The sequence below is a fragment of the Nomascus leucogenys genome, chromosome 21 (assembly GCF_006542625.1).
Source record: "Nomascus leucogenys isolate Asia chromosome 21, Asia_NLE_v1, whole genome shotgun sequence".
Classification (NCBI taxonomy): Eukaryota; Metazoa; Chordata; class Mammalia; order Primates; family Hylobatidae; genus Nomascus; species Nomascus leucogenys.
Genome location: NC_044401.1, coordinates 55860150 through 55873298, shown reverse-complemented (window position 1 = coordinate 55873298; position 13149 = coordinate 55860150). Strand labels below are relative to the sequence as shown.

General features: G+C 42.4%; 1 pseudogene across 1 annotated transcript in view; it reads right to left on the bottom strand.

Moving 5' to 3' along the window:
- Window positions 1–44: 44 nt before the first annotated feature.
- LOC101177539 overlaps window positions 45–13149 on the bottom strand; it is a 48003-nt pseudogene continuing 34898 nt past the window's right edge. Inside the window, exon 3 of the transcript XR_001114680.2 lies at window positions 45–417. The product of XR_001114680.2 is annotated as an uncharacterized LOC101177539 (transcript). The remainder of the gene's footprint in view (window positions 418–13149) is intronic.

Here is a 13149-nt window from a genome sequence, read left to right as displayed (position 1 = left end):
GAAGCTAGCTCTAGAAGGTTGGGATCAATCCTGAATTTAGTTTATGTGTTACATTTATTTTATTTTTTAAAAAAGGTATAGTATATATAAACAATACAAAACAATAACCCTTCTGGGATTTCTCGTGGCAGTTGAAATAGTCCCACATGTGGTCATCAGAAAATAAGCCATTCCTCATACCAATATGGGATAAGCTCCTTGACCTCTGAGGGTTAGAATTCTGCTGTGTGTTTTGGAATCCCTCCCCCACCTCGTTTCGTGACAATGAAATGCCTCTTGGTCCTGTCCAAGTGTGTCTTTCTGTGACTGATTTCTGAATCATGTTCTAGTTGCTTGGCCCTGACACATGGGTACAGTGTTCATTTGAGTATAACAGTACTAAATCCTTTTTCCTGATCTGTATAATAAAGGAGTGATCTGCAAAAAAAAAAAGACAAATGTGAATAATTTCATTTATTACAGCACTGAGTTGCCACAGGTTATATTTATTGAGTGCCATCTACTCCATGTCAGACACTGTCCTAAGTGCTTTACGTGCATAATTTAACTCAGTCAACACATATTCACTGCACACCTGTGTATGCCAGGTACTTTTCTAAGCAAAGAATATTTTTGTAGAGAACAAAACAGATGAAAATCTCCTTCTTGGAGCTTACATTTCAGTAGGGAAGGTCTTCTTTAATCATCACAACAAGGAAAAGAAATAGGAAAGGCAAGGAGAGAGGGAAAGGATATGTATGGACAGAAAAAGAGAATTTAGGGAGGGGAATACAAAGGAGAAGGTTAGAGTAAAGCATCATCTTCAGGGCTTTGAGATGCTAGATGAAATGGGTAAATCCCTGTCCATGCCTCAGACTCTTCAACATAATGGCTAGGAGGGTCCCAGTACAATGGATTTAGTGAAAAGTCTGAGTTGTAACTATGTTTGAAGAAATATGCTTCCACATTATTTCAAATGTAGACGGTAATTTGAGGTGCTAACAAAGTCTTTCTGAATAGACTTTCTAAATAGTCTTTCTGTTTTAATAAAGAGATCAGACACATTTGTAATAAGCAGTGTTCACTTGCACATGTAACTCTTGTTTCTTCCAGCTATTCTGGTGAAAGGGAAAAAAAATCAATGGCCTAAGAAATGATGAGCCAGCTAGCTGGCTGAATTTCTCACCAGCACCAACCATAACATTACTAGATACCATTAACTGAGAACTTATTATTTGCTACATAACAAACTACCCCAAAACTTAGTAGTTTACCACAGTGATTTATTATTTCTTGTCATCCTGGGGGTTGGCAGGTGAGTTCTGGGCTCACCTAGGCTTGCTCATGTGACTGTAGTCAGATGGTGGGCTCTGCTAGGATGCTGGCTCCCTCATGCCTCTTTTTCCATGTGGTCTTTCAACATGCAAGAGTTTAGGCTGAGCTTCTTTACATAGAGGCAAGAGCAGTCCAAGAGAGGAAAAAAGGAAGCTCTTGCAACCTAGACTTGGAATTAGCCAGTGACACATCTGCCACATTCTAGGGGGTCAAAGTAAATCATAAACCCAGCCCAGATTCCACCTCTTGTAGAAAGCAATAGTGGTACTTACAACCATGAGAAGAATTGTTGAAAAACCTCTGTAGGCAATCTACTTCATTTGCCATGTGCCAGAAATTTTAACTTATCTCAGTGAAACTTCCCAGCAATTTATGAGATAGTCACCATTGTATCCCTATTTTCCAGTCAAAGAAAATGTTCCCGAAAGGCTAAATATCCTTTTGCAAGTTGGTGGAAGATCTAGGACCAATCTTATTCACCTTAGAGTTCCAATTCACAAGCATCCCTCAATATGAAGGTCAGTAGAGTTAGAGGGATTGAACCCCACATTCCCTCCTCCCTGAGGGAAGAAGAAGAGCCTAGTACAGTCATGTGCTGCATAACAAAGTTTTAGTGAATGCATGGACCGCATATACAAAAATGGTCCCATAAGATTATAATACTCTATTTTTCCTGTACTTTTTCTATGTTTAGATACACATATACTTACCATTGTGTTACAATTGCCTACAGTATCCAGTACAGTAACATACTGTCAGGTTTGTAGCCTAGGAGCAATAGGCTATATCAAACAGCCTAGGTGTTGTCAAATTATACCCCCAGTTAACAGACAAAATGGATTCCCTGTGGCTCAAGAGTAAAAACAGACCCAAGGGGCCATGGAAGGGTGAGTGAGCAGTCAAGCTCTTTGTGTCCTTAGAGAATGTTGCAAAACCTGTTTTTCTGCAACCAAGTCAAAGAAGAGTTCCTGGAAACATCGGCAGCTGGGAATTCCCCAGTTGACCACCACAAGACCACCTCCTGCCAACCGATGACCTGGAACCAGCCAATTAAGAGAGACTGGTGATTTGGGGCTTTAAGGCCATCTAATCGACATTCTGTTTCTGACTCCCCTGCTCACCCTCCCCTGCCCTGCAGTTTTTGCCTTTATAATCTCTAACTTTCCACCCTGCTTGGAGCCCACTTCTGTTTTACACCTGAAGCTGCATTTCCCCAATCTGCAGATTGTTTTTTACAGAAAATAAAACTCTCCCTTTTTCCTCCACAGATGTTATGGACTTTTTTTTTTTTTTTGAGACGGAGTCTTACTCTGTCACCCAGGCTGAAGCACGGTGCCACAATCTCAGCTCACTGCTGCCTCCACCTCCCAGCTTCAAGTGATTCTCCTGCCTCAGCCTCCTGAGTTGCTGGGATTACAGGCATGCACCACTACGCCTGGCTAATTTTTGTAGTATTAGTAGAGATAGGGATTCACCATGTTGACCAGGCTGGTCTCAAACTCCTGACCTCAGTTGATCCGCCCACCTCGGCCTTCCAAAGTGCTGGGATTACTGGTGTGAGCCACCATGCCTGGCCTCATGGTCTTTTGTTAACAGTGTGTAGCTAGCTATGGGTTCACACAATGACAAAATCACCTAATAGCACATTTCTCAGAATATATCCCCTTCTTTTAGCAATGCATGTCTGTAGTTAAGAGCTCTGCAGCTGGGGTCAGGCCACCTTGGTGTGCGTTTGAATCTTGGCTCTAAGTCTCATCAACTCCATGACTTCAGCCAGTTAGTTAGCCTCAATTTCATCACCTGTATAACACGGCTAATAAGAATACCTACCCCCATAGACTATTATGTGATATACAGGTAAAACTCTGCCTCAACTGAGTATGTGCTCTGTAAATGCTGATTTCTGTTGTTGTTCCCTGAGTGTCCTGATTGGTTTACCCTGAATCAAGCAGTACTACAGTCCCAAGGCCACAGTCTCTAGGGCTGTTGCTGATGCTGAGCCTATGTAGCTTTATCATCATTGTCCCTGCTGATCTCGCTGGTGATTCTGCTTTGCCTTTGGCCCCGTGTTGCTGCTGCAGTGACCACTGCTGAGGGATCCTGTCCCTTTCTTTGCTCATTTGTCGCACTTCCTGCTTCCTGCAGCTGCCCCTTTGTGCAGGAGACCTGATGGCTATCCGTGTTTACCTACAACATTCTCCCTTGTCAGTGCTCTTTTCGTTCCTCTGATTTCACAAAGGGAGGAGGGAATGGAAGTTTCCCAGATTCAGGACATTCGCTGTACTTGACTCTTACACTAACTCAGTTTGTGTTTTCTGTGCTTTGCAAGAGCAGTGTTTCAGCAAGAGGAACCACTAGGTGGCAGGGGTGCTGCATTCCCCAGCTCATGACCTTCTTACAGTAATCTCAGTTATAAGGATACAGTTCCTTTCCAAACGAATGAGCTGCTTTTAAATCAACTTACTTATCAATATGAAATTCAAGGAGAAGAATAAATTTCATATACATTCTCTTAAAAATTTATTGTGATGGCACTAAGTCCACCAGCAAGCTCTCACAGAGGTTATGCTACTAAAGCGGTTTCATAGCCTTTGGCTTGAAAGGGCACGGGAAAAGTAAATAAGCCTCTGCTTGCTTAGGGCACAGTCAAAGCTGATTGTATTTCCCTCTAGTTCCTAACACCTCACAGGACAAAGGTCCTGCGGGTTAAAGATTCATGGACTCCTAGGCTATTATTTCATTAATAAGATTATATTAATAGATACAGCTCTTATTTCCCAAAGAGGTCCCAAAAGGTTTTCTTGGGGGAGATGGAATTTCAGTAGCATACTGAATGAAAAGCAGGTGTAGGGGCATCCTTCTTTCAATTACATCCCCACAGGAATCCAACTGGCCAAGTGGGATCTTCTTTTAACAAAATAGATTGGGGAGTACAAGGAAGAGAGGAGAGGTAAAGGCCAGGAGTGCTAATGAAACCCTTGTCTCACAGTGCGGGGGATCAAGAGATGCTGTATATAACTGACAGAACAAGAAGATGTTTAATACTAATATATCCCTTACACTTACAAAGGTAAATTTAATGTAGAGGAACAAACTACATTGGGTTGTAGCTATAATGGCAGAAGGAGGAAGGGGGAGACAGGATGGTGGTAATGTTAATAGGCTAAACTTCAAGTACCATAACAAAGTCCACAGATAATAGCAAAAATTGAAAAAGCAAGAAATGGCACTACAAACATGTCTTTTAGAGCCATGAAGGTAATCACCATAGAAATGAAAAGCAGAAATGGCTAACAGTCCTTGCCTCTCTCTGCAAGAGAGGAAAGAGGTGGGCAAGGGAGTGGCTGTACTATCTGACTTTCTACCCAGAACCTTGTTTAACTTTAAGAATAGGCAAGGAGGCCGGGCGCGGTGGCTCACGCCTGTAATCCCAACACTTTGGGAGGCCGAGGCGGGTGGATCACGAGGTCAGGAGATCGAGACCATCCTGGCTAACACGGTGAAACTCGATCTTACTAAAAATACAAAAAATCAGGCCGGGCGTGGTGGCTCATGCCTGTAATCCCAGCACTTTGGGAGGCTGAAGCAGGCGGACCATGAAGTTAGGAGATTGAGACCATCCTGGCTAACACAGTAAAACCTGGTCTCTACTAAAAAATACAAAAAAATTAGCCAGGCATGGTAGCAGGTGCCTGTAGTCCCAGCTACTGAGGACGCTGAGGCAGAAGAATGGCATGAACCCGGGAGGCAGAGCTTGCAGTGAGCCGAGATTGCGCCACTGCACTCCAGCCTGGGTGACAGAGTGAGACTCCATCTCAAAAAGAAAAAAAAAAAAGAATAGGCAAGGATAGGAAGATATTAAGGTAAAACAGATATCTAGGTTCGTGGGAACAAGCACCACTGAGTTCCTCATTTGTGTCACTATATCTGATATGAATCATCACACTTAATCATATGCTTGTTTACTCTTTAGTTTAATATAACCACTACTTCCAGTTAGAAAGAAATGAGTGGCTTCAATTTCCACATGTAATGTTACCTGTCTCAAACTGGCATTTTCTAGCAAGATCCATTTTAGTCAATATTTTCCAAGGAGGTCATCCGGTTCTTTCTGATATAAACTAACATACCATTTTTCTTTGTAATAAACCAGAACCATAAAGAGCACATGTGCCCACTTGTACTTACTTTGTGACAGTTTAGCCTCATTCTTGGCCATGCATCTGTCAGCAGGACATGGTTACTCTAAACCAGCAAATCTGCTAAGTCTGACTCTCAAATTTCCTCTCCTTTCTTTTCGAACCCAAATCTAATACACCAGCAATGACAACCCATCCTTCAAAACACCCCAGAATTTGACAGTTCTCATCACACCCACCCCTAATATCCTAGTTTGAGCTATCATCATCTCTCACTTGGACCAATGAAATCGCCTAGTAACTGCTTCCATTCCTGCTCCCTAACATTGTCCAGGCAGCAGCCAGAGTGATTGTTTGTTTGTTTTGGTAAGGCATGGTGATAATTTGTGAAACACTGACTTGTATGATGTATCCATCCCATCTCTCTTCTACCTCTATCCCGCTCACTCCTCTGCAGCCTCACTGGCCATCTGGCTCTTCCTAGGCCCTGCTGAGTACGCTGAGGCCTTCTGCCTGGAATGCTCCCCTCCTGGCTATCTAAATAGCTTGCTCTGTTGTTTCATTCAGGGTCTACTTTGTCACCTTATCAAAGAGGTTTTACCTGACCACCTGACATACAATGGACATATTCCTCCACCTCTCCAGCACTGTCCACCAACCACCTTGCTTAATTTTTCTCCATAATCCTTATTACCACAGAAATGTGATGTATTTATTTTCTGTATTATCTGCTTCTTCCATTAGAACACAAGTAATTTATAAAGTAAAGACATTTATTTCCCACATTTCTGGACGCTGGAAAGTCCAATGTCAAGATGCTGGCATCTGGTGAGGGCCTTCTTGCTATGTCACCCCACAGCAGAAGGTAGAAGGGAAAGAGAACACACATGAGAGGGAGAAGGGAGCGAAACTCATCCTTTTATCTGGAATCCACTCCTGCAATAATTAACCTACTTCCATGATAACAGCATTAATTCATTCATCTAGGCAGAGCCCTCATGATCTAATCACAGCTTAAAGATCCCACTTCTCAACACTGTTCCATTGGGGAATAAGTTTCAAACACATGAACTTTGGTGGGACACATTCAAACCACAGTAACATACTACTTGTGAACAACATGTGCTAGAGAGATATTTCCTGAACTGTGAGACCTGTTTATGGGACATTTTTTTTTTTTTTTTGAGACAAGATCTCACTGTCACCCAGGCTGGAATACCATGGCACGATCTTGGCTCACTGCAACCTCCACCTCCCAGGTTCAAGCAACCCTCCCACCTCACCCTCCTAAGTAGCTGGGACCACAGGTATGCACTATCATGGCCAGCTAATTTTTGTTGTTTTTTTTTTTTTTTTTGAGACAGAGTCTCACTCTATCGCCCAGGCTGGAGTGCAGTGGCACGAACTGGGCTCACTGCAAGCTGCCTCCCAGGTTCATGCCATTCTCCTGCCTCAGCCTTCTGCGTAGCTGGGACTACAGGCGCCTGCCACCACGTCCGGCTAATTTTTTTGTATTTTTAGTAGAGATGGGGTTTCACCGAGTTAGCCAGGATGGTCTCGATCTCCGGACCTCGTGATCCACCCGCCTCAGCCTCCCAAAGTGCTGGGATTACAGGTGTGAGCCATCACGCTCGGCCAATTTTTGTATTTTTTGTAGAGATGAGGTTTTGCCATGTTGCCCAGGTTGGTCTCAAACTCCTGAGCTCAAGCAACTCACCTGCCTCAGCCTCCTAAAGTGCTGGGATTACAGCCATGAGCAACTGTGCCCAGCCTGGGACATGATTTTAGATAGTACAAAGATAAGCATTAAATAACACCGAATCAGGTCAAGAGAATATTTTCTTTTTGATGATTTAATCTCTCTCATTATGTCAAGAAAATCTCATTATTGCTAGTTTGTCTCTAATATTTGTAATTTATATTTTTTATATTATTTTATTTTTGGGGGTGGGTGTGGTGGCTCATGCCTGTAATCCCAGCACTTTGCAAGGCCAAGGCAGGCAGATCACTTGAGCTCAGGAGTCCAAGACCAGCCTGGGCAACATGGCAAAACCCCATCTCTACTAAAAATACAAAAATTAGCCAAGCATGGTGGTGTCAGCCAGAGGCTGAGGTGGGAGAGTCGCTTGAGCCTGGGAGCCAGAGGCTGCAGTGAGCTGAGATCGCACCACTGCACTCCAGCCTGGGCAACAGAGTGAGACCTCATCTCAAAATATATATACATATATTTTTTTATTGATAATGGGATCTCACTATGCTTTCTGTCTCTATATATTTGCCTATTCTGGGTATTTCATGTAAATGAAATCATGTAGGTATGTATGTGGTCCTTCGTGTCTGGCGTCTTAGCATAATATTTCAAAAGTCCATCCATATTGTAGCATGCATCTCATGGTCTTAAACTCCTAGACTCAAGTGATCCTCCCACTTCTGCCTCCCAATTAGCTGGGATTACAGGCACACGCCACCATACCTGGCTTGATAATTTATCCTTAAGGAATAGAGAATGTTACTTTTCTGGGGAGTATGTAAAAGAAAAAAAAAGAGTATAAAATGGACCTTACATTAGAGCCTAAGAGCCTTTGCAAGGAACAGAGTCTGACCAGAATTTAATAACTTTGCTTTGTTTTCACTGTATTTATTCTTAAGGATACTATTTATTTTAATTATTTGCCTGGTAATGTGTTAATCACATGTAAGTCTCCCAATAAGTCTAGGAGGGAAATGATGAGTTACCCATAAGACCAAAGTTTCCTTTTTCCTTTATAGAAGTTCACATAACACAAAATTCCCCATTTGAATTTTTTTTTTTTTTTTTTTTTTTTTTTTTTTTTTTTTTTTGAGATGGAGTCTTACTCTGTCTCCCAGACTGGAGTGCAGTGGCACAATCCTGGCTCACTGCAACCTCTGCTTCCCAGGTTCAAATGATTCTCCTGCCTCAGCCACTCGAGTAGCTGGGATTAGAGGTGCACACCACCACGCCCAGCTAGTTTTTGTATTTTTAGTAGAGATGGGCTTTCACCATGTTGGCCAGGCTGGTCTCAAACTCTGAAATATTTTAAACTGTAAAATTCAGTGTTTCTTAGTATATTCATAACAATGTGTGACCGTCTTTACTACCTAATTCCAGAACATTCTCATCACTTCCATAAGACACTCTATCCCCCTTAGCTATCACCTGCCAATCCCTCTCTTTCCCCCAGCCCTAAGCAACCATTAACCTGCTTTCTGTATCTATATATTTACCTATTTTGAGTATTTCATACGAATAAAATAATGTATGCCTGTATAACATATGGTCTTTTGTGTCTGCCATCTCAGCATAATGTTTCAAAAGTCCATCCATATTGCAGAATATATCTGTACTTTGGAAAAACTCTCAAACCACGCTTCTCCTCTGCTCTCACACCAACACAAAAACAGTCAAGACTTCTGGGACCCCAAAATATGTGGGGATTTCTCATCAGCCAGCAGGCAAGCAATCAGTCCTGCAGCAGACACCAGCTGTGTGTTCTCCAATTCAATTTCAACACTATCTACCTAGACATAATGTCAGATCCTACAGGTTAAGGGTTCAGTCTCCAAGACTGCCCCCACCTCAGATATCAGTTGCAAGTTTGGGTCTCCAGAACTTCTGACCAACAGGCTTTAAGTTGGGGTTTCCATGACCCCCTCTTTGGGTTCAATTGATTTGCTGGAGCGGCTCACAGAACCCAGTGTAACACTTATATTTTCTGGTTTATTACAAAAGATATTACAAAGGATACAGATGAAGAGATGCATAGGGCAAGGGATAGGGGAAAGGACGCCCATCAGAGTGAACTCTGAAGGTTCACTGAAAAATCTACTCACAATAAGGCAGATTAATAAAAGAAGAGGTATACAAATTTATTAAACCATGTACACAGGGAGAATCACAGAGTGATTGCCCAATATCCCAATGGGGTTCAGAGGCTTATATACCATCTTGAGGTCACAGAAAGAACACGGACTTGGATCCTGGCAAAACAGATTATTGTGGGGGGATATAAATTCTATTTAGGGGCAATAAATGGTTACTAGGGAGAATGATTGGATGGGGAACAGAAATTAATTCGTTAATAGTTCTCTTTGGAACTTAAATGATCCTCAGGGACAGTCACGATCTTATAAAAGGGTCCCTTCCGGTACATTCTTGGTCTTCTTTCCTGTAATGGATAATGAGACAAGGAGGGGAGCAACTGTTCTCCTTGGAGGATCCATACTATCTTTATGTAGATAGGGAAAAAGTCTCTTCCAACTTGATACCTAAGAGTTTTTAACTCAAAATCCTCATTATACCAGGGAGCCATATTTTGGGATGAAACTCCCCATGCTCCCTCTGGCCTTTCATGAAGACTTCATTAGTTGCTCATGATTGAAGCATGGACAACCATATCAAAAAGTGATTGGACAAAAAATCTATGCTCTAAACCCAGCAAGGTCTGCCTATTCAGATGCCTCTTGGCCTCTCTGTGCAGCATTCCTTCCTCCAGGGTATGGGGTAGGACCCTCTCTGGAATGGGTGCCTTATGATCACAATCAGATTAGAGTCTTGCCAAGTAGGCAGGTGAAAGGAGGGCAAGAGAAGGTCAGAGAAAGAGATTCTGTTTACTGCAAAATGGGCTAGGAAAGTTATGAGCTAGGAACTGTGGATGAAAACCAATGTATCATATCACAGTATTCCATTCCTTTTTATGACCAAGTAATATTCTACTGTATAGATATAACACACTTGTTTGTCTATTCATTAGCTGATGAACATTTGGGTTGTTTCTACTTTTTGACTAAATCAATAGGGCCGCTAGGCACATTTGTGTACAAGTTGTTGTTTTGTTGTTTAAAGATGGGAACTCTCTCTGTTGCACAGGCTGGAGTACAGTGGTGCAATCATAGTTCACTGCAGACTCGAACTCCTGGGCCCAAGCAATCCTCCCATGTCAGCCTCTTCAGTGCCTGGTACCACAGGTGAGTGCCACCACACCCAGCTACTTTCTAAATTTTTTGTAGAGACAGGTCTCCCTATGTTGTCCAGGCTGGTCTCAAACTCTTGGGCTCAAGCAATCTTCCCGCCTCTGCCTCCCAAATTGCTAGAATTACAGGCATGAGCCAGCATGCCCAGTTTGTGTACAAGTTTTTGTTTGAACACCTGTTTTCAGTCTTCTTGGGTATAAAGCTATTACAGATATTCCTTGACTTACAGTGTGATTAGATCCCAATAAACCCACCATATGCAGAAAATATTTTAAGTTAAAAATGCATTATAACCCATAAGCCCATTGTAAAGTCAAAAAATTGTAAGTCAAACCATCCTAAGTCAGAAAGCATCTGTAGTGGAATTGGTGAGTAATATGTTCTATGTTTAATTTTTTGACGAAAGGCTAAATTGTTTTCCAATGGACATGTATTAGTCCATTTTCACACTGCTGATAGAGACATACCCAAGACTGGGCAATTTGGAAAAGAAAGAGGTTTAATGGACTTACAGTTCCATGTGGCTAGGGAGGTCTCACAATCATGGTGGAAGGTGAAAGGCACTTCTTACATGGTGGTGGCAAGAGAGAGAATGGGAGAAGCGAAAGTGGAAACCTCTTATCAAACCATCAGATCTTGTGAGACTTATTCACTACCACAAGAACAGTATGCAGGGAATCACCCCCGTGATTCAATCATCTCCCACTGGGTCCCTCCCACAATATATGGGAATTATGGGAGTATAATTCAAGATGAAATTTAGGTGGGGTCACAGAGCTAAAACATACCAGGGCATATATCATTTTGTATTTTCATCAGCAATGCATAAGTGCTCCATTGCCCCATATACTCATTAGAACTTGGAACTGTTGATTTTTTTGTTTTTTACTTTTATTCATTTTGATGAGTATCCCATTCTGATTAATTTGCTATTCCCTAATGACTACTGATGTTCAGCTTCTTTTCATGTGCTTATTGGCCATTTGTCTATCTTTTGGAGAAATATCTATTCAAGCCCTTTACATATTTTTCATTTTATTTTTGAGACAAGGTCTCACTCTGTCACCTGGGCTGGAGTGCAGTGGTGTGATCATAACTCATTACAGCCTCAACCTCCCCAGCTCAAGCTATTCTCCTGTCTCAGCCTCCCGAGTAGCTGGGACTACAGGTGAGTGCCACCATGCCTAGCTAATTTTTGTTATTTTTTTATAGCGACAGAGTTTTGCCATGTTGCCAGAGCTAGTCTCAAACTCCTGAGCTCAAGCGATCCACTCACCTCAGCCTCCCAAAATGCTGGGAATACAGGTATGAGCCACTACTCCCAGCCCCTTTGCACATTTATAAGTTGTGTTCTTTTTGGTTTTGCTTTGTTTTAAATTCGGCTTATCTTTTTGTTGTTGGGTTAAGTTTCCTTTTACAATAAGTTAACTTTTGTCAACTGAAAAATAAAAATAAAATTCTATGTCCCCCAACTGACTGAACAGGCCCTCTCTTGGCCAAGGAGACCCTAGAAAAAACTTGGAAGCTGAGTTCCTACTCATGACAGGATGGGAAGTCGGACACACCTCTTTATAACCCCTCCCTCTATAATCGCCATTAGATTTTCTTTCCTAAGGGTTAAACAGAAACCAGCCCTTTTGAAAGATTCACTCCACCAGCCTGATGCTGATCCTCCCATTTGCAGTTTCAATAGAACTGACTAGCATTCCTTCCTGATAAAGAGATCACCCACCATCCAGGGAGTGGTTCTGGCCAGTCTACAGAGGACATGCAGTGAGGGTTTTCACGTCCCCTGCTTCACCTTTTGAAGTCAAGCAGTAGAAAACTCTACCTTTGGATCATGCTAAGGCCACCGTTTTTAAAACATGGGATCCATAGAGAGGCATGAAGCTGTACATGCACAAGTTGCTCCTTTCATAAATATTCGTGACCCCTCTTACAGTTTATTTAACATGTATATTTGGCCACTGTGTTTAGCATAAATCCCTGTCTTATTCTCCCAACCCTGGAAGTGCCTGTTTTTGGCTTCTGACTGAAAGCTAGGCTTCTCAGTCTGACAAAATGGCTACCATGCAGGTTCAACCTTTTTTTTTTTTTTTTTTCTGAGATGATGTCTTACTCCCAGACTGGAGTGCAGTGGCACAATCTTGGCTCCCTGCAACCTCTGCCTCCTGGGTTCAAGCAACTCTCCTGCTTCATCTTCCCAAGTAGCTAGGACTACAGGTGCAGGCCACCACATCCAGCTAACTTTTGTATTTTTAGTAGAGACGGAGTTTCACCATGTTGGCCAGGCTGGCCTCAAACTCCTGACCTCAAGTGATCCACCCGCCTCAGCCTCCCAAAATGCTGGGATTACAGGCGTGAGCCACTGTGTCCGGCCAGGTTCAACGCTTTATGAGAAATAAAGTTCATCTGATTGATTTGATTGGGCACAGTGGCTCATGCCTGTAATCCCAGCACTTTAGGAGGGCTAGACAGAAGAATCACTTGAGCCCAGATGTTCGAGACCAGCTTAGGCAACATAGTGAGCCCCACTATTTCTATTTTCTTTTTAAACTAAAGAAAAATATTAAGTAAACAGTGCTAAAATAGTGATGGCAATACAGAAATCAGGAACTAGTGGCATGACATTTTGGGAAAGATATTTAAACAGAAATCAGCCTCTGCCACTTCATAGGTGCTAGGACAAGAGACTTGTTCCAAA